The sequence below is a fragment of the Hyaena hyaena genome, unplaced genomic scaffold, assembly GCF_003009895.1.
Source record: "Hyaena hyaena isolate Hyena2069 unplaced genomic scaffold, ASM300989v1 scaffold_127, whole genome shotgun sequence".
NCBI lineage: Eukaryota > Metazoa > Chordata > Mammalia > Carnivora > Hyaenidae > Hyaena > Hyaena hyaena.
Genome location: NW_024080758.1, coordinates 186,295 through 209,149, shown reverse-complemented (window position 1 = coordinate 209,149; position 22,855 = coordinate 186,295).

The window sequence follows — 22,855 nt, the reverse complement described above, 5'->3', positions numbered from 1 at the left end:
ATGCATTCCATTACATAGGGAGCATTTTTATAACCAGCCCCGGTGGAGGGTGGGTTCCTAGGGATTTTATAAATTGTTTTTATAAAAACATCAGGATCACCTGGACCAAATAAGAGCAATTCTAAGCCAATATCATTGTCAGCCTTCCACGTTCTCCCTGACCTCCGCTGCCAGGCGATGGAAAAGAATTATCTGCTGCAAATGCATATTTCTTCATTTTGAAACACAAGTTGAATGACTTTTCCCCCACAGTATTGCCTTTAAGATTATGAGTGAGTGCTAGATGTATAACATGTACCTCAGGAGAAATAGAAAAGTAAGTGCTTGAACTAGATAAGTCTATGTGGCCATTCCTCATCACAAATCTTTGGGAGATTTCTAATTTCAAATGTTCCACCCTGTTCCTGTCAACTGATAAGATGTCCTGGATATTCTTTTGTTTTGGAATTGAGTCTATATTTCTCAGGTGGCTTATCTCCAACTCCTTGTGATAACAAATTTCCCTCTTCATGCACTGGGTAGTATTGGTTTTGGGAAAATGTTGTCACTATGGATGGTGAAACATCATAGGCTGTTTCCCTGGTAGATGACAGTTTTGTTTGCTCAGAAAGTCTGACCTCATGCTCTGAACTCCAAGGGCAGTGCTCGTTTCAATATTCTGTACCTCCATAGCCATGTATCCAGACCCTGTATTGGCCCAACATATATTAAATGTATGATTCTAAACACGTGTTCATCGTTCTGCCCACACAATACCTTTATTAGTAACTACAGTTCTGGAATCCAGTTAGTAATAGAATGCAGGCTTTGGGAACACCATATTGATCATCATTTCTACACAGGGGAAAGAAAGCGGACACAAAAATTAAGTGACTTGCCTCTGGTAGTATTTCCTACAGTTTTGGCTTGGATCAGAGAAAGAAACCCATGTTCCAACAGATTCTGTAAGGCTACATGCCAGATCCCTTTTTCGGAGGGCCTCCATGCACATCGATATATTGAAGGTTTAGGAAAGCCGTGCAGGAAAGAAATCTGTTTAACTTTATTTAACTCAGCGTTTGCTAAATTTATTAGCCCATGAGGCTTTTTTCTTAATCGTGTAACATCAGTTAATATCTCAGGGAAGACACTCTGGAAAATGATGGTCTGTAGTAACCATAAAGAAGAGCATAGTATTCAGACAAACAATAAAAGTAATTAGGAGACAATCAGAGTAATTTGAGTGCTGATTCAGTACTTGATGATATTAATGAACTCTTATTAACTTCTAAGTATAATAATGAGATTCAGTTTGGGTTTTTTTTTCCCCTTAACTCCTTATCACATGTTGAAATATTTACAAATGAGTGACTTGGCATCTGAGGTTTGCTTCAAAATGATCCAGAGTGCAGCAGCTTATAATAGGTGGCTTCATGAACTGACATCAGTTGAAAATGAAGCGTCTTTTAAATTTAAATTCATTTTTATTTATTTTAATTTTTAATGTTTACTTATTTTTGAGAGAGAGAGACAGAGACAGAGTGGGAGCAGGGGCGGGGCAGAGAGAGAAGTAGACACAGAATCTGATGTAGGCTCCAGGCTCTGAGCTGTCAGCACAGAGCCCAGCATGGGGCTTGACCCACAAACCACGAGATCATGACCTGAGCTGAAGTTGGACGCTTAACTGACTGAGCCACCCAGATGCCCCTGAAGTATTTTTTTTAAAGGACACGATCATGTTCTTAAAAATTCTTTTCTCACATTGGAGACCTGAGTGCCTGGTTCTGTTGATGGCATGAGGTTGCTTCAGAAAGTGTCTCCAAGTAATTTCCAACTTACACACTAGTTGTAAGATGGTTATTTCTAGGCAGATGCTAAAGGCCTGACTTAGGAGTTGCAATAAGCACTTGCTAATCAATGCATTGACTTGGTGGCTGAGCCAGGGGAGCCAGCATCCCAAATGCAATGCATTTCACTTATCCACATCCTTAATTTCCATAGGTGGGACTTGCTAGGATCCCAGAATCTTTTTTTTTTTTTAATTAAAAAAAAGTTTATTTATTTATTTTGAGGGAGAAGGGAAGGGAGAGAGAAAGAGAGAGACAGAGACAGAGAGAGAGAATCTCAAGCAGGTTCCACACTGTCGGCACAGAGCCTGACTTGGGGCTTGATCTCAAGAACTGCAAGACAACGACTGGGCTGAAATCAAAAGGCGGTCGCTCAACCGACTGATCCACTCAGGTGACTTGGGATCCCACAGAGTTAAGCTCAAAGGCCAAAGATCTCATGTAAGAAGTTCCAGCCACGAGTTCCAGAGACTGTCTTCATCGTGGTGCTCTCCCAGAGGCTCAGAGGCATGGCGGAGTGAAGATGCTGCTCTGAACTAACAATAATTTCTTCTTCATAAAGCTGCTGTGACTGTTGAGTCAGATGATCTGATAGGAAGCACTGGGTGAACAATTTACAATGATCCTTCATCGTCATCATCCCTGTCAGCATCATCTTGCTGACTCATCAGTGGCAGGGCGAGCTCAGAGAGGTCCCAAGAGCCTCGCGCCCCTACAGAGAATGGGAAGTTGTTATGAAGCCAATGGAAACATGTCCTTGCCACACACACACGATTGTTTTCAAAAAGCACAAAATGCTTACATTTGTCCCTACATTAGTAAATATGTTTTCTCTTTCTGAACGGTCTTCCATTGTTCAAGTGAGGAGGCAGACAATACCAGCCTGAACTAATTTTATTGAAATAGAAATTGGGTTAAGTTCTAAATATAAAAGTTGTTCAGTAGTGCGTTACATACCATTGCTAATATGGATGATTCTTTTAAAATTTTATTTATTTTGAGAGAGAGAGAGAGTGCACGCATGTGTGTGCACCTGCCAGTGGGGGAGGGGCAGTGGGAGAGAGAGAATCCCAAGCAGGCTCCATGTTGTCAGTGTAAAGCCTGACCTGGGGTTCAAGCTCACAACTGTGAGATCATGACCTGCGCTGAAATCCAGAGTTGGACACTTAACCAACTGTGCCACCCAGGTGCCCCTGGTTTCTACTGCCTTTAATAATAACTTTCATCATAATTTCAGAAATTTATCATCTCATGAAAAGCAGTCAAAAATGATGTTGCAAAGAGGAGCTTAGCCATCCCCTTTGTGCATCTTTAATTTCCTGCACAATTCCTTCAAGAATTCAAATAATCAGTTCAGATGATTTTAGACAGTTAACATATTCATCTATATGTTTAAAGGAGTTATGTTTTCCCTTGCCTTGGAATTGATACAGTAAATTCTTAGGATCTGAAAGAAAATCCACATATTCAGAGAAATGTAGCAATGTAAGCACATCCTGATTTCCAATCTCATCTAATAAGCAGCAGGAAAAGAATGATGTGACCCACAAACTGAAGTCTGTGGATAGAAGACCTGAAAGTCCCTTTGGCCAAGCTTTGACTTCGTTTTCTATAAAACAGTGGTTGATACAAGAAGTTAACGGCACACAGTGTGTGAAGTTTGATACATAACATGGTGAACATTAGCAATTATCATCAACGCACAACTGTCAAATAACTAATAGACTTTTTAAAAGGTGTATTAGCTTGGTGGGAAGTTTTGCAATGTTGACTTACTAAATCTACGGGGTGTCTGTTCTTCCCTTATTTCCTGACAGTTGTCTCCACTGTTGGCCTGCCAGTGGGAGTGAAAGTTGTATGGTCCTTTCCTTGGAAAAGCATGATTTTAGTTCATTAGGTTCTTTACAATGTCTGCTCTCTGAGAGACTGAATGATGTTATTCTTTTTTTAAAATTTTATTTTAGAGATAGAGAGGGTTTGTGTGTGCACATGCAGGCGGGAGGGAGAGGAGGAGGAGGAGGAGGAAGAAGGGGAGGAGGAGGAGGAGGAGAAAGAGAGAGAGAGAGAGAGAGAGAGAGAGAGAGAGAGAATCCCAAGCAGGCTCCATGCTCAGTCCCAAACCTAAGGCAGGACGTGATCTCACAACCCTGGGATTATGACCTGAGCAGAAATCAAGAGTTGGGCACTTACCTGACTGAGTCACCCAGGTGCCCTGAACATTATTCTTTTGTAGATTGTAGCTTGTTGGGTAGGAGTGACATTCTCTGGAGACTTTTTAATTCCTAAACCAGAAAGGATGTCGCCATTGGGGCTCCTTTAATGCTGCTGATGCTACCCTTCCAACCACTGATGAGACATGGTTCATGGAAAAAGATAGTAGACAGCTAAATCAGACCATTGCCCTCTTAGCTGAATCATCACAAGAACTGAGTACCTTTAAAGAGATTCTTTTAAAACGTACCTTTAAAATATATGGGTCAGATTCTTAGCCATTCAGTCTATGCTTCCTGGTTAGTGAGCAGATTGTTGGACACATTCCCTCACAAAGCCCAAACACAGGCATGCTTAGTTATATAAAAATGGATGTATCCAAGAAAAAGATGGTCCTGAGGTCCCTGTGATTTGTCAAAGAGGAGTGGGCTTTACTTCTCTCCCTTTCTTTCCCTTTCTCTTTTCTTTGTCATCAAAACAAAGAAGCACAAACAAAGCCCTGAACAAATCAGCCATTTTACTGAAAGCTTCTCTTCCACTGAAAACCAAATGTAAGTAGGTTTGTTTTCCAATTGTACCCTGAAGCTGGCCCACATGGATATAGTTTATTTTCTCAATTTATAAGCAAACCCTCCTACTTCATAATAAAATGTAAATGGGTGTCCGAGTCCACAGACATGCTTATCGTTGCCAAAGGAAATGTCTAAGCTGTTAAATCCTTGGGATTGCTAGTTGTCCTTCCGAATATTAAATGTCAGGGCATTTATTACACTGTTTTATTACCTTATTAGAATGGTATTATATAATTTTGGCCACATGTATTCTTTTTATTTCTCTGACCTCATTATTCTCCTGAGCTCAAACACTGATAATGAGAGGAACATTTAGATTAGAAATAAATACATTTGACTAGTAATTGTGCTCTGCACTTGTTATTAATTCCTCATCTCAAACCTTAAAAGGACAGCTCTTTATTCTTTTAATTCACTGTTGAGAGTCGGGGTCTGCAGTGTAAGTGGGACCTCCAAGCTGTTTACCATTGGCAGAGCCCACAGGGACAAATAGAAAGTAAATGTCCCAGCTTCTCTCAAAGATCCAATGCTCTCCCCAGGTATGAGGAACTGACATGCATTCAACTAGCTGAACAAGAGTATGAAAGTATTGGAATCAAGGTAGGGTCAGAGAGAGACCAAACTTCTCACTCATAAAATAGTGGGATTGAATGACCAATGAACTACGGTCATACTCATATTCTTCCAGGCTCTAGTGGAAATCCATTTCTCTCTGGCCTACTGAAGGTCCAAAAATAAAGTTCTTGGCCAAGGCCAAGGACAGAGCTAAGCTTCCTTCTGTTCATTTCTGATCATTAGAGTCACTGGCTCAAAAACTAAATAGGTTTGTTTTTTTTGCTTTGTTTTCTTAGTCCAGTCATGTAATTAAAGGGGATTATACATTAGAGAAAGAGAGAGAGAAAAAAGTCAATGTTGCAAAGAGAGGAAGAGAAAGGATAATGGCTTAGCAAGTTCCAAGGCAGAGGCAGGTTGAAAGATAGTCCTAGGAAAAAAAAAAAAAAAAAAGATCTCCTTAATAAGACCTGGGAAAAGCTGTGGGGTAAACACGGAGCCCGATTAAGAGTGAGTCCTGTTTGTTTAGTGCCAAAGAATCTCCTCATTGTGGGCACCAGTTAGACTGGGATAAAAAGTTTCAAACCATGAGGCAATCCACACCACTCAATTCATTAATATGAAGGCTTGTTTAAAAAGCAATATCCCAGGGGCACCTGGGTGGCTCAGTCGGTTGAGCATCCATCTCTTGATTTAGGCTCAGGTCATGATCCCAGGTTGTGGGTTCTGTGCTGGGTGTGTTTCCTGCTTGAGATTCTCTCCCTCTCCCCCTGCCCTTCCCCCACTCACTTGCTTTCCCTCTCTCTTTAAAAAAAAAGAAAAAGAAAAAAAGCAATATCCCAGATGAGGTTGCCTTTTATCATCCTTTCAGAACTTGCTTAGTATCTTTGAAGGTCCAGAGTATCTTAGAGACCTTGGCTGTTGGCAGAACTGTCCTAACCTGCCAATCATTAGGGAAAGAGCTTGCAGAAACCAGCCAGAGGAACAGAGCTAGGCAAAATGCCATGCCACTGCTACTGCGCTGTGGCCAACATGTCTGGCCAGGTGGCTACCCTGAGATCTGAGCTGGAAATGGATTTGTAGATGCCAGTGAGCATTGGGAAAATCTCAGAAAAGTTGTCATTTAAACAATTTGGTATGTCCAGCTGCACAGCTGTCTTTTTTGTTCTGGTCGGCTTGTATACAGTCCTGGAATTCGATTAAAGGGAAGATAGAATTGATGTCCTTTGGACAACACCATCCAGCCAATAAAACTGGGATATAATTTATTTCCTATGAATGCTATCAGGGGCATCTGGGTGGTCAGTTAGCTAAGCATATGAATCTTGGTTTTGGCTTAGATCATGACCTCACAGTTCATGAGATTGAGCCCCACATTGGACTCTGTGCTGACAGTGAGGAGCCTGCTTGGGATTCTCTCTTTCTCTGTCTCTCTGCCCCTCCCCTTCACATGTTCTCTCCCTCTCTCTCAAAATAAATAAGTAAACTTAATAAAAAAAAAGAGTCCTATCAACTAGAGCATGATTTGTGGCTGGCTTTCCAACTGGGCTGTAACCTTCAGGAGAAGTCCCCACCCCACCCTGGCAACAATCTTTGCCTGAAAGGTTCTTTTATTAAATTTTTAAAATGTTGTTAATGTTTATTTTTCAGAGAGAGAGAGAGACAGAGGAGGGGCAGAGAGAGTGTAGGAGACACAAAATCCAAAGCAGGCTCCAGGCTGTCAGCACAGAGCCTGATGTGGGGGTTCCAACTTATGAACTGTGAAATCATGACTTGGGCTAAAGTCAGATGCTTCACTGACTGAGCCACCCAGGTATTCCGCCTTAAGGTTTCTAAAATGAGTTTCAACCTAAGGTAGCCAGCAGAAGCTAAAAATTTCCAGTGCCTCCTGTCAGCCCATGAGACTGTTCGCAGAAGTATATGGGATCAAAAGCAAGCACTAGGACATGTTTACCACTCTGTCCCCACATCTGGTGTCGAGCCTGGCATGCGGTAAGCACTCCACCACAACTGATAAATACGTGACTGTAATAAATGATTGGATGAATGAATGTAAATTGTTTAAGCTTTAGCCTCCAGCTAATTGGCAAGCTTCATGATCTAGTTCAATCCACATCATTATATTATTTATATTTACATGTTGTGTTTCCTTGAGCTTAAAGTAAAAAGGAGGCATAAGATGGGAAAGATATGACACCCTTTTTCTATGAAAACAGGCTGTAGTTTTGTCAGAATGTCAAAAGCAGCAGTCTTAAACTTAACTAATCCCTAGGAAAAGCCAGGGAGATTTAAAAGAATAGATCCCTTGAAACTTCTAGATATTCCTAATTCACTGGTTTGGGATGGGTCTTAATTATCTGGATTTAAAAAAAAATCTGGGGTTCCTGGGTGGCTCAGTTGATTAAGCATCTGACTCTTGACTTCGACTCAGGTCATGAACTCATGGTTCCTGGGTTCAAGCCCTGAATCTGGCTTCACGCTAACAGTGCAGAGCCTACTTGGGATTCTCAGTTCCTTTCTCTCTCTTTGCTTCCTTTACTCATACACTTGCTCATGCTCTTGATCTCGCTCAGGCTCTCTCTCTCTCTGTCTCTCATAAAATAAATAAACTTAAAAAAGAAAATCTACCCTAATATATTCTGTTGATGAGCTGGGTGTTGGGAAGTAATGGGCCCACATGTTCTACCTTCCTAATGAACACGAGTATGGGCTCAGCACTGCTTCCTGTTTCTTTGCTTTTTCTGGGCAGTGGTGCCATTTTGATATGGCTGGGACTAAGGATAAGGGATGATTTTATTTATTTTTTATTTTTAAAAAATGTTTGATTTATTTTGAGAGAGAGAGAAAGTGGGGGAGGAGAAGAGATCAACATATTCCCATTTGAATTATTATGGACCTTCTGGTCCAAAGGCCTTCTCTAAGAATTCTCTTCAACTTGGCGCTCCTTGAAATCAGAAATCTTATCTCATTTATTCTGTGTCCTTAACATTTAGCCAAGTGCCCAGCACCTACGAGATGTGCAACAAACCTTATTTTCACAAGCAAGGTGATCATCTTGCTTCCTCTCAGACCCTTCTGGGGACGGACAACTCATTACCTATTGACACAGCAATTTCCTTACTCAGCGTAATGATTAGGACATACAATTTAATACATGTACATTACAATTAACTTACATTATGAGTACAATATAGATTGAAATTATAAGAAGGAAATAAACAACTTCTATTTGTAGCCTTGGAACAATCTCTTCCTATTGTTCTTAGCTCTGACCTGTGAAAATAAATTTATCTCTCTTATATGTTCCCTTATTATCTAGTCATCCCATAACTCTTGGCTCCCTGCAGTAAAGTAGGTAGCAGTATATAGCAGTGAGCAGATGTCGTGCCTGCCTTCACTTAGGTGGAAGGCAGTGACGATCAATGGTCTATAAATATCTATATATTACATTTTTACAAATATACAACAAAAGACTGTGATAAACATGATGAAGTAAAGATATATAAGATGTCACAAAAAAGACCAGTAGAGATGTTCTATTTAGAATGAAGACTCAGAGAAGTTGACATTTGAACTGAAATATGATGGGTGAGTGAGTAGCCATTGGCCGGGGGTGGGGAGGGATGGGGTGGAAGAGGGTGAGGGGATAAAGGAAAAGAATATTCCATTAAAGGGAGTAGCAAGTGTGGAGGAAGCTGGTCCTATCCAAGAAGCAGAAGGCCCATGTGAGCTGGGGGAGGAGGCCTACGTGGGATTGGTCAAGGCTGGTGTGAGTCAGTGGGTTTATGCATTATCACTAGCACTGTAGAAATACTTTTGTCCCGGGGCAAAAGTCCTGGGTGTCTTAGTCGGTTAAGCATCCGACTTTCGCTTAGGTCATGATCTCACGGTTCGTGGGTTCGAGCCCCGCATCGGGCTCTGTGCTGACTGCCAGCTCAGAGCCTGGAGCCTATTTCAGAGTCTGTGACTCCCTCTCTCTCTGACCCTCCCCTGCTCATGCTGTTTCTCTCTCTCTCCTAGAAATAAAAAAAAAAAAGAAATACTTTTGTCCCTGTTGGATAAACTCCTCTAATTTTACCTATTCCTTGTTAGAAGATGTGCTTTCTGGTCCAGGAGTCTTTTTTGACCCCCTTTCCTGCTGGGTTTGTGCCTGGCTTGAGCTCAAATGGGGCAATCCTTCCAGTGGCCCTAAGAATATGTGTATATATCCCTGAGGGGCTGCTCTTGTATGTTCTATATAGAATCTTTGTGTGTGTGTGTATAGCCTTCTCACATATGTGATGGGATTCTCAGCTATTAGGAGTACATTTACAACCAAGCGAAAGTCAATTTGATGGTTTTGACTACACTTTTTGTGTTCCTTTATTAGTCCCCTGTGCCAACAGAGTTTAATCAGGACTTCGCTTTCTACCGCAACTATTATTCATGGCTATACCTTCACTTTCATCTTAGATTGTGACCTTGTTGGGGCAGAATCCAGGGCTGAGCCATTCGGATGCCCCCTGAAACTGGGACCTCACCACTTACCCGTTTCTCTTGTCCTTTCCAGGCACTCAGCACTGCTGTGCAATTGCCAGAGTGGGCACAAGGCAAGCAGTTGGTTTTATCTTAGAAAAACACCCCAACTATGTTTAGTGCATATTTTGGCCTTGAGGGGTTTTATTTTACATTACCTTCTGCCTTATTATAGGATATTGAATGGCTTGTGCTACAGGGATCCAGGAAGGTGTCTTTCCAGTCATGCTTTTGGTTCAAAAAGAAACAGATCAATTAAGGGAGTAATGTGACACTTGGTTTGGGGAATGACAGAGTCCATTAGTCTTTATAGAACATTGTTAATAAGTAAGTTATACCTGGCATGGGGTTTAGCATGCTTTCTAACAGCAATTACTTTGGTTTATAGTTTTCTTTGGCTTTTTTTTTTTTTAAAGAAATTCATCACTTTTGACAGAGCTGCTATCTTTTTTGAGTTACTGAATTACATTTATTCCATTCTAAAGAAAAGGATTGTCTTATCCAACACTATGTTCCAACACTGGGCACAGTGCCTGGGACATAGAGACACAGATATTTATTTAGATTATTATGGGATTCTAGAGCATGTAGATGCTTCCTGGAAATGTTTCTGTTTATATTTTTGTGCTGGCTACATTGTATTGAAGCTCTTTTATTTAAATAAAGATTTTATTTTTCTGTAATCTCTATACCCAACATGGGGCTTGAACTCACAACCCTGAGATCAAGAGTCATGCACTCTACCAACAGAGCCAGCCAGGCGCCCCTGTATTAAAGCTTTAAATGCATCTCATTACTTCACACCATCAGAAGGTCTTCTCCAGATCCTCTGGTGGCATGAGGGGTTTTATCTGAGAGCAAATACTCTGTCCTATGCACTTCCCTGGACTGCAGTTCCTCACTAAGCCTGGAGTCTGGAGAATGCACAGAGTAAGTGGCCCACATGTGTATGGATGGCAGAGAATGAATGCATTCCCAAAGAAGGAATCATACTGGTTCTGTAGCTCTAGTGGTTTGTAAGTAGCGAGTGGTCAATTCTGTAGAGATTTGCTTCCTGCTCTGGGTCAACTTCTAAAGATTTGGTTTTCAGTATTGTTGTTGGCTCCTGATAATGATATTGTCTGGAAGAGTACTGACTTAGAACATTCAATAAATCTGCAGAAAGGGATCATGTGACTGCCTGGGGGTGAACATTCTTGTCTTTCTTGGATGGAGACAAGTGATGTTCTTTCATGGAAGGTGCAGTTTGAAGGGTCCCTCGCTGCTTCGGTGATTTCGGGTAGCTTGGCCATCCCCAGAATCTGTGCAGGGATGCAGCCGTCTGGCTTTTAATACGAACAAGTTCCTGCAACCCCTGTGGGAAATCTTTATAGGTGAGGCCAGAACAAGTCATATTTGTAGTAGAAACTGTCAAAATGCTGTGAATAGAGTGCTAAAGAAAGCCCCTGACACCCTCCCCCCAAGTCTACTTTCCCTGTCCCACAGAGCAGGTTTCTCAGAGACTGAGAAGTCTAAGATGACACATTTGCTGGTTTTCTCAGAGGCAGACATTATTTTAGGTAATGTACTCATATGTTTTAGAATCCTGTATTAGATTGAGACAGTAGATGTCAATAAAGAGGTAGGGAAGGGATCAGGGGCAAAGCTTAGTATTTAAAAAGAGAGGGAAAAGAAGATAAAGAGAAAGAATGAGGGAAGAAGAAAAGGAGTGTGTGTGCGTGTGCACGCACATGCACGTGTATGTGTGTGTGTGTGTGTGTGTGAGACAGAGAAAGAAATGGAAAGAGAAAAGGAGAAAGAGAGAGAGAGAGAGAGAGAGGTCATTTTATGCTAAATGCTAAATGGAGGCCCCAGGAATTGAAATACTAAATTTAATTATGTCCTTACTTCATACTTTTTTCTTGTTAAATCTTAAGTTAATATGAGGAAGGGTACAAATATACTGAATATTCACATTTTAGTTAGCTAAACAAAAAACTGGCGATGATGTTAGCATTTTGAGGGCAGGAATTTATTTATCACTGTATTTCCAGTGCTTAGGACAGTACCTTGAACCTCGTAAACCCAGAACAAATATTTATGAGTAAAAAAATGAATGAAACACTACCTTACATTTCCAGACAGATTAAAACCAAGTCCTTACAAACTCTTCCATAAAATAGAATAGGGGGGAACATTTTCCAATTCATTTTGTGAGGCCAAGATCATCCTGATGCTAAACCACAGACGTTGCAAGAAAACTATAGACCAATATCTCTTACGAATATCAATGCAAGAATTCTCAACAAAATACTAGTGAACCAAATCCAGCAACATATACAAAGGATGATATACCATGACGAAATGGTATTTATCTTGGGAATACATGATTGGTTTAAAATTTGAAATTAATTAATGTAATATCAATAGAATAAAAAACAAAATGCACATGATCATCTCAATAGAGAAAGAATTACTCTTTATGATAAGAACATTCAACAAACAAGGAATAAAGGGGAACTTCTTCAAATGTCATCTATAGAAAATCCACATCATACTTAATGATGAAAGACCGGATGTGTTTTCCCTAGGAAAAAAAATGCCAAGGGTATCTATTCACACCATTTCTATGTAACAGTATACTGGAGGTTCTAATCATGACAATTTGGCAAGAAAATGGGAAAAAGGCATTCAGATTGGAAAAGGAGAAGTAAAACTATCTCTATTCACAGACAATTCTGATCTTGTACGTAAAAGATTTTAAGGAATCCACTAAGAACTATTAGAAGTAACAAATGAGCTCAGCAATGTTTCAGAATGTAAAATTAATGTGTAAATATTAATTGTATTCTTATATACTTGCCGTGGACAATCTGAAAATGAAATAAAATAAAAACAATTATATTTACAATAGAATAAAACACTTAGACATAAATTTAACAAAAAGTGCAAAGCTTATGTTCTAGTAACTGCAAAACATTGTTGAAAGAAATGAAAAATGATCTCAGTAATTTGAAAGATAGTTCATTTTCATGGACTGGGATATTATTAAGATGGGAAATTAATGTACAGATTCAATGCAATCCCTATCAGTGTCCCAGCTGGTTTCTTGGTAGAAACAAACAAGCTGATTCTATTTTTATTTTTATTTATTTTTTTAAATGTTTTATTTATTTCTAAGAGAGAGAGAGAGAGACAGCATGAGCAGGGGAGGGTCAGAGAGAGAGGGAGTCACAGATTGAAACAGGCTCCAGGCTCTGAGCTGGCAGTCAGCACAGAGCCCGACGCGGGGCTCGAACCCACGAACCGCGAGATTGTGACCTAAGCGAAAGTCGGACGCTTAACCGACTAAGCCACCCAGGCGCCCCAAACAAACTGATTCTAAAACTTCACATGGTGGGGCGCCTGGGTGGCTCAGTTAGATATGCATCCAACTTGGGCTTAGGTCATGATCTCAGGGCTCATGAGTTCAAACCCCATGTCAGGCTCTGTGCTGACAGCTCAGAGCCTGAAGTCTGCTTTGGATTCTCTGTCTCCGTCTCTTTCTCTCTGTCCCTCCACTGCTCACACTCTGTCCCTCTCTCTCTCAAAAATAAGTAAACATTTAAAAAAATTTTTTTTTAAATCTCTGTCACTTGCCTGTTTCTTTTTTTTTTTTTTAATGTTTTTATTTATTTCTAGGAGAGAGAGAGAGAGAGAGACAGCGTGAGCAGGGGAGGGTCAGAGAGAGAGGGAGCCACAGACTCTGAAACAGGCTCCGGGCTCCGAGCTGGCAGTCAGCACAGAGCCCGACGCGGGGCTCGAACCCACGAACCGTGAGATCATGACCTAAGCGAAAGTCGGACGCTTAACCGACTAAGCCACCCAGGCGCCCCTGTCACTTGCCTGTTTCTCAGCAGCTCAGGAAACATGACAGCTACCCCAATAATCCTTGCCTCTATCATCTTTCTTCACCCTCCCCTCCACCGCCAAGCTCTTTCCAATCCTGTCCCCATGGCCCCTTTTCCCCTCCCCCATCTCATCTTCTGTGTGTCATCTGTATTCACTGGTCAATGATTACTTGTCATTTCCAATGTCAATCAATCCAGCCATCTTTGATGACTTTTAATCCCCCCTTACCCATTTCCTTATTAAGCAAGAAAGGTCACAAAGACCTTACAGTGCTCTAAGAGACATTGGTCACTTTGCCCAAGACATCTAAAAATGAGAGGTGATAGGTTTAAGACTTGTGGAAAGAGGAAGTGAGCCCTGCCCTGTACTTTCTGGAACCTTCTTACCAGGGCAGACAAGCTGGAAGCAGCACCAGTCCTCTGGTGCTCAGTGACTGTCAACCCAGTGTGAAAGTGAAAATTTTTCAATTTTAACAGGAAGTCTCCCAAACATTCACATTCCTCATCTGAGGTGGACTGACCCCAAGTCTTTGAAGTCAAGGAAATTATAAGGCATCTTAAGGATCTAAAAGAATCCACAATGATGCAATTCTTTCAAACAGAGGTCCTGAGGGGGATGTTTCAAATGCCAATCAGAAGACAGGATGAAAGGGGTTAGGAAACCACCAATTCCAGGAGCATTCAGACTGCTTTTCAAACTATTTGCTGGTCAATAGCTCTGGGTGATTGTCTTAAGTATAGCCAAGGCCGTTAGCCTTTATACTTCGAGTTCTGTAAAGAGAACACTCCTTCATCCCTGGCCAAAGGAAGTGTATCTTTTGAACTCCTTCTGGGAGTTCCCTGGCATTCTGGATGCCTCTGCACCAGACTTAGAGGTCTGTGCTCTAATTTCACATAAATGGAGAAGGCAGACTCTTCTCCTGGACTCCCCTCGTGTTCTTCTGCAAGAATAAGAACATTTCAGTCAGCAGGCACAGCCTAGACTGGCTTTAGAAGGTTCACTTGATTGAAGCTGAGTTTCTGATCTGCTATCTCTCTACGTAGGTTGAAATCTTTCCACTGAGGAGAGACAACAGAAATCTTGCACAGATCTGTGGGTTTCACGGTTTGCAATGTGGATTCTCTGAGGAAAGATGCAAGGTAAGGTGCCGTCAGTTAATGAGCCAAAAGGCCTTTGTTATTTACACACACTGAGAGAGCAACTCTTTAGAGAGGCAAGGAACCAACTACTTTCATTTGACCCTTTCTTCCTGTTTTGTTTTGTTTTGTTTTTCTACCAGCCCACCTTTTGGCTGTTCTTTAATTTGTTAGCACCAGTGAGATACAGGTTAAAAAAGAGAAGAAGAACAGCGATTCTCAGTCATCCATCCTCAGGCAAAACAGCGTGGGGGAGTGCCATGTGAAGCAAGTGTTGGAGTTTTTCAGAAAGTATCCACGGCTCCTCGGCTGTGTGTGTGTGTGTGTGTGTGTGTGTGTGTGTGTGTGTGTGATGCGGGGCAGCAACAAGCAGCCAGACTGAGAAGTATGACTCCGGTTTGGAGCTTGAGTTCACACATTTAATGAATGAGTGACATTGAGTCTTCCAGTCTGAAAAGGTAGATGCCAAAGTAAATAAGTAGCCGGGTCATTCTCTTTCAATGGCTACCAGCAATTTCTTTACGAAATGTGAAGCTGCTAAAAGAAGGGGGTTCTTTTTTTTTAAATAGTTTATTGTCAAGTTGGTTTCCATATAACACCCAGTGCTCCTCCCCACAAGTGCCCTCGCATATTCCTATCACCCCCTTTCCCCCTCCCCCACCCCCATCAGCCCTCAGTTTGTTCTCAGCATTCAAGAGTCAAGAAAAGGGTTCTTAAATTTTCAAAATAAAAAGCTTGTTGGGGAGCCTGGGGGGCTCAGTCAGTTCAGTGTTGAACCCGGCTCAGGTCATGGTCTTGATGGTCGTGAGTTCGAGTCCCGTGTTGAGCTCTGTGATGACAGCTCGGAACCAGGAGCCTGCTTTGGATTCTATGTCTCCCTCTCTCTCAGCCCTTCCCAAGCTCATGCTCTGTCTCCCTTCTCTCTCTCTCAAAAATAAATAAGTAAAAAGCTTGTTGACTTCTAGCAACTGAACACGGTGTGCTGTTGAATTCGAGTGTCTGGGAGAGGTTGCAGGCATCCGTGGAAGGCCAGCAACACTAGGTGACAGGTGTGTGTGATGTTGACCATCCCTTTAGTGTGTGTTTGTGTGGGGTGGAGAAGGGGAAGGGAGGAGGAGATAATGAAATGATTGTTAGCCTTCCAAATGTGTGGTTGTGTACTGTGGTTCAAATGTATGTGGAGCTGTTGATGAGGGAGCTTGAGGCAGGCTGAGGGCAAAATACAGACTAGCACCCCCCTCCCCCCACTGGGTGGAATATGTGTGATACTCCTCGGGCACTCCCGGCTACCCAAGAACAAAGGGAAGTCGTTTAAGTGCTTGCCATGATGATGTGGGAAACTAAGGCAGATGAAGGATTAAATCCCCTTATTGCCTGTAGCCCATTGACAAGTCCTTGAAATCTTCCTTTGGGAGTTCAGCTGCCTCTACAATGACACTTTGTTGGGGGCAAAAGAGAACCTTGGCTTAACATTGTCCCAACCTCGAAGTTCTTGTAAGTCTGCTTCCTTTATCTCAGTTGCCCCAGGATCTATGCTGGCGGTCATACTCCAAGTTTATGGCCCCTGATATGCATCTTAGGGGTCTCCTGACTGAGGTTTTATTAAACGGTGATAAATGGCGTTTCCCTAGCAACAGCAACCCCCTCAAGGTCCTGGAAACCTTGCTACCCAAACTCCTTAGAGATTTATTCTATCCCTGACTCCCTCCCAACCTGAGGGTATAAAATGACTTACCCGTCATGACCCCAGTGCAGCTCTTCCTGCCCACGGGTCCTGTCCTGGTGCTTTAATAAAGTCACCTTTTCGCACTAAAGACGTCTTCAAGAATTCTTTCTTGGCTGTCGGCCCTGGATGCCACGAACTCTCCATCACCTCAAACCTCCATCACTGCCACAGGGGAGGCTGATCCCACTGGGACACTGGGACAGACCTCACCATAGTCATGACCAACCCCTGTATGTTTCCATTCTTACAAAGATCAGTTCTTCCTTAAGGTTCTTTTTTTTTTTTCTTTTTCTTTTTTTTTTTTTTGAGAGGAGAGAGAGACAGGCAGAGCATGGGTGGGGGAGGGCCAGAGAGAGAGAGGGAGACACAGAATCTGAAGCAGGCTCCAGGCTCTGAGGGTCAGCACAGAGCCCGACGTGGGGCTTGAACTCACGGATGCTTAACTGACTGAGTCTTCCTTAATACTCTAAAGTAATTTTCAATAAAACGTACTATTTCTACAGATGCAATTTTACATTTCCATTCTGGGCCTAGTTCATAGCTGCTAAGGCTGCTTCATAACCACTTATTATTGTTAAGAATGAAAAAAATAGTTGACTCTGTATACTGTTTTATTTATAGGCTGCCCTGAATTTTATTATTTGCAGTTTTATTGTGGCTATTGCCTGGATTCACTGTAGCGATAGATTATTAATGAGTTCTTAAACATTTATTTGGGATATTACAATGAATAAGCACAGCCTGCATCCTCAGGAGCTCATAGTCTAGTGGGGGAGGCACAGAAAGACAACCAAGCATGAAGCACCAAAGTAAATGCTGTGCTAGCATGTGGATGAAGGTCTATTAAAGGTAAAAAGCACAAAGGAGGTGCTTCCCAGTGACCTTTTTCCTCTAGACTTAAAAGACTGGCGTCTTCTGTAGGAAACAGCCATGTGGGAAGGCCTGGGCCATCAGGGAAGAACATTTCTACATCATGGAATGTAATGTTAGAACATGAGCTTCCTCACAAAGGGCTACCTCAAGGACCAGGTTTCAGGCCCTGGAGGGTTACCGAAGTCGCCAAATATTTAGATACCTGTCTCTTAGGTATCCTAGTCACGTCATCACAGGATGAAGGGTGAGGACAGCCCAGCCAGATATTTTAAGAGAGAGACCATGTCCACGTAACTTTTACTACAGTATATTGTGATAATTGTTCTACTTTCTTGTTGCCAATCTCTTACTGTGCTCCATTTAGAAATTCAACTTTATGATAGTTCTGTACGCGCTGAAAAGGAACATAGAACCTATAGTGTTCCATGCTGTCCGTTGTTTCAGGCATCCACTGGGAATGAAAACTTCCCAGGACTTGAGGTCTTGTTGACACTTGGACGCTGTCGGGCTTGTAGAATCCTGGGCCCTCACCCACTACACACCACTGACCCACTCCTTCACCCCCCAACGCTGACTAAACCAAATGCCACCCCCTATTTCAAATTCCCTTGTAAGAGTTGTGACTGAGTCATGCCAAAATCTTTGGTTTCCTGAGTCATAATAATGGAAATCCTAATGAGTAATCAAGTCAAAATGAATAGGCTGGGAAGATAGAGTGACTAGGTGTTCACAGACCAGGGGACAGGGGCATGAACAAGAGCCACATCCTCACTCTCCGCCTTGGAAAATCAAGTTAATGCCTAAGATTCAGAGTCCAGGCTCTGAGCTGTCAGCACAGAGCCCAAGGTGGGGCTCGAACTCATGAACTTTGAGATCATCACCTGAGCCGAAGTCAGACGCTTAACCGACTGAGCCACCCAGGCGCCCCTACGTTATTGTTATTTTTATCACAACGTAATCTTTTCTCCTGGCACGAAATTGGAAAAAAAATTTAAAAATTACCACTAAGAAAATAAAAGCCTCCTGTCATCCTCCCGCGCAGATAACCACTGACTGACTGCGTGGAGCCCTCTCCACACTCGCTGGGACTTCTTGAGTGTGACCGGGATTTTCATCCACAATGCTCCAGTCCCAGGCAGGGCACCCGGCACAGCCAACACTCAATAAATGTTTGCTAAAGCTTTAGTTAAGCATCTGGCATTTAAGCGAAAAATACATCTAAAGATGGAACACGTAGCGTGCCCACTTGGGCCAAGACATGAGAGACCTTGGAAAAGTCTGCAGGGTAACTTTAAATAACCAAGCACACTCTGAAGATCCTCTGAGAGATCTTGCTCCTTTTCTAGAACCTGTTCCTGGGACGGAGGCACAATCCGTCTCAGCTGTCTCAGAGCCAGAGTTGTTCTTCCTGCTTCCCTCTCTTCCAGAATGTTCTTCCCCCAGCTGTGCACCAATCCGTTCTAGCTCCAGTCCAATTTCCAGGTGTCCCTGACCACCGGCTTCCCTGCTTGCCTTTCTCCTCCACCTTCTCCAGCCCTGGGAGCCTGCTGCTAGTGCTTCCTGGGGGCTGGCTTGAACCCTGTACCATAGCTGCCTCTGCTTGGTCCCCTTTCTCCTCACAGAGGACCAGGCAGGAGGCAGAGGTGCAACAAAGGTATACTTGTATTTTAGAGTGATTACTCAGGGTTGTGGTAAACAGCCCACCCGGGGTTTGCGGGATGCTTTTCGGGTGATGCTGGAGGTGGGCGGTAAGAGTCGCTCTTTCAAGGAAACGGAGGTCCAGCTCCTGGACTTTGCGGGGATATTTTTTTAACAGAGCTCCAAAGAGATACGAAATCGAGGGCTGGGTTTTTGGATCCGGTGGGCGAGGCATCGCTTGCGCCCTGAAATCTGCCTGCCCTGGCAGGACCTCAGGGGCTGCTCTGCAGGAAGCCTGGTCTCCCTGGTCCATCCATCCGAGGAACCCAGAGCTCAGAAAGCAGCTCCAGCGGGAGCAGGTACTCCGTGGGTCGTCGTGGGCTGGGGAGGCGAGCTGAGCAGGAAAACCCGCCCTGCCCTGCCCTGCCCTGCGTAGTGTGGCGTCTGACCGCCAGGGAGAAGGCGCACAACACTGTTTCGTTCCTCCGCTGTTTAGCAGTTTTGCAATTACCCGCGAAATGGGTATGTAAATTCAGCCACAACACAACTTAAGCCACAGGAAGGCTGAGCTTCCCCCATGGCTTTGGGTTAGGCTTTCTGGCACAAGGCCTCTCAGCGGCACCCTTATCTGCGCCCTTATCTGCGCCCGGGGCAAGGTCCCTGATGGCTTGAGTTAGCAGGTGCCTAGCTCAAGTGCAAGGGTGAGTGAGCAGCCCAAGGACCTCCTGCCGGAGGCTGCGGAGTGGCTGCTGGAGGTGGGGGCGGGGCTCCTGCTGGCCCACCCATTGGGGGCGCCGGGTGGGGAGCTGGAGGCCTGTGAGGTTAGGAAAGCGGTTACCAAACTGGCACCAGGGGAAATTACCAGAGTAAGTGCGGTAAATTCCATCGCCCCCACTCGGGGGACACAGATCCTGTCTTCCTTCAAGTTCCTTTTTTGTGCATTTAAATTAGATAACGAATGAACTATTCCTGTGTAGCCAGCGAGTCAGCAGATGACTTATTCATAAGATGCCCTATCCCTGCCTTTGGAAGAAGCTTCCTGAAGCTGTTGATTCCGAAGACTCAGGCTGCCCTTCCAGCCTGACGACAGGAGCTGGGGCAGACTCACTGCTGACATTTCCTCGGAGGCTGTGGTGTGTGTGTTATTTGAAGCCTCTGAATGCCTGCCTCTGTCAATACATATTTCTCCCCCCTTCCCCTGCTTTATTGAGGTATAATTGACAAATAAAAATTGTGTGTATTTCACACAAGGTGTCCAACGTGATGATGTGATATGCATATTCCGTGTGAAATGATTACCGCAGTCAAGTTAATTAACATATCCATCACCTCACACAGTTATTACTCCTTTTTTGTGTGTGGTGAGCACACTTAACATTTACATTTAGCAAATTTCAAGTACATGAAGTATTATTTCCTACATCCCCATGCTGTACATTAGATCCTCAGGACTTATTTGTAATAATATGTATTTCTTGCGTGTCAACTGCAAGGCAATGTATGGTGTGCGTTTGGGGGTCGCGGGGGAACCCAAGAAGTATGAAATGCCTCTGTGCTTGAGAGCCGCCTTTAGCAGGGCAGAACGGACATGTCTACCCAGCTCCATGCCAAGCAGAATCAATTTTCTATGGTTAGCATTAAAGTGCGATAGGGGGGGTCAGGAAGAGGAGGCTCCTGGGGCCCGAGGGACTGAGAAAGGCTTGGCATCTGAAACTGGTTTTGAGGGATGAGGCAGATTTGCAAGCTTGGGGGACTTATGTGAGCAAATGCAAGCCTAGAAAAGCTCCAAGGTATCAAACCGGGGACAATTGGTAGGTCTATAGAGACAGAGGACACCCTATGGGGCAGTGGGTTAAGGGCATGGCCTCCAGAATCTGTCAGCTGGTTTCACGTCTGCCTCAACCTCTCTAGCTCTGTGACTTCAAGCAAATGACTTAACCTCTCTCAGCTGAAGTACCGCCATTTCTACGGAAACTCTCAGGCTGCCCACAGCATCTTGTGGGTCTTGCCCTTCGTGACCAGTGAGGACGCCATCTTGGCCTTGACTGATGGTGGGTACTCTAGCACCCGGACGATGTCCCTTCTTTCCTCCTCAAGTCTCAGGGCTATGCGTGGGCAGTGTTGGAGAGCCTCTTCTCTGCCCGGCTCTGCCTCTCATCTTCTGTCCTCTTCATTCCACTCTGCCCCCATCAGGGCCCCAGCTCCCTCTGAGAACAGCGTTTCTGGCTTCCGATGCTCAAGGCATGAGTGGTCTGATGGCTTTCACATTCTGTAAACTGTAAAACAAGCCAAGTTTCTCTCTCAGTCGTGTCAGTCAGCTCCTCAGGGACATTACCAAATGCAGAGTATCTGGCTATTAATACTAAGTCAGGCCTTCTTTCCACTGAGTGGAAGAACAGGGAGGAAAGGCATGGGGGAAGGGACCAGAACTGCCTTCTTCCACAGCCCAAATAGAAACAACGAAAAAACTTGCCTCACAGGCAATTCCCCGAATTCAAATGGCAATAATGGAAGCAAAGCCTCAACACAGTGCTGGGCACAGAACAATCTTTGAAGAGCAATTAGTAGTAGTAGTAGTAGTAGTAGTAGTAGTAGTAGTAGTAATAGTAGTAGTAGTGGTACTGTAGCTCTCTTCTAGAGGCTGGAGGGCCTCGGATAGTTGAAATGTTTCTGGGATTAATTCTTCTAGAATCTCTCTCATGACTGTGCTAGGCCTTTTGTTAGCTGCTTTAGTTAAGTATTTCTAACAATCCTAACAATATTCTAAATATTGCATTTGTCAAGAGTTTGGGGTTTTTGTTCACAAACAGCCACTTTCTGGACAATTGTAGCAAAAAGAGGAAGGAGCGTGGAATGCCCTGTCCCCCATGGAATCCAAACTGTTGGACCCCGAACACTTGGAATAGGTCAGAGTCTAGGCATCGCCAAGGGTCTGAGAGGTAGCTCTTTGTGCATCTTCTCCCCACAGACCCATCTCTGGGTCTCAGTTTCCTCATCTGTTAAATGGAAATGACAATGGTCCTTGTACATAGATTGGTTCTGAAGATGTAAACAATAATGGAGCCTAGAATGGTGTCTGGCGCCCAGTAAACCCTGTGTTCGCCTTATTGTTATTATTTATTACTGTTGCTATCATTTTTGTTAGCAGCAGAAGCTCCATGTGTCTGTGTCTTTGTGCAAACATAAACTTCCAGAAAAGAGAATTGAGTTGCCTTGTATTGAGCCACGGGTCGCCTTGGGATGAGTCAGTTGAGGCAGAGGTGGAAAGATGACTTGGTGCAAGCATGGCCCTTGGGGACTCACAGCGCTGTGTTTGCAGAGAAGGCAGCTCTTCCAGAAGCTGTTTACTGAGTCACTATTCCCATTGTAGAGATGAGGCAACTAAAATTCAGATACATCGGGATACATATTCAAGGGCACATTGTCATCAGTGAGATGCAGAATTCAGATTAAATGTAAATTTCTAGGGGGCACATCGGTGGTTCAGTTGGTTAAGCATCAGATTCTTGATTTTGGCTCAGGTCATGATCTCACAGTCGTGAGATCAAGCCCCAGGTTGGGCTCCTCGCTGGGCATGGAGCCTGCTTAAGATTTGCTCTCTCCCTCCCCCTCCACCCCTCCCCTGCTTGCACAGTGGCTCTCTAGAAAATAAAATAAAATAATAAAATACAATAAAATAATGTAAATTTCTATGCTTTTTAAAGCCTACTGTCTTCCCAAGTACCATCAACTCTGTTACCATCCCCTACCCCCACCCCGGCCCCTGTGTCAGTCTGGTCAGGTGTAAAGGGCTATCTTTGAACCAAACACGGTGATGGAACAGATTCTTCTTGCTGGAAGGAACCATCCTTGATAAATGACAGCAAGAACACGATAGTATGCTAATACTGGCTTCACAGCCAACTGACCCATGACAGCCTGAAGTTCACCCTTACA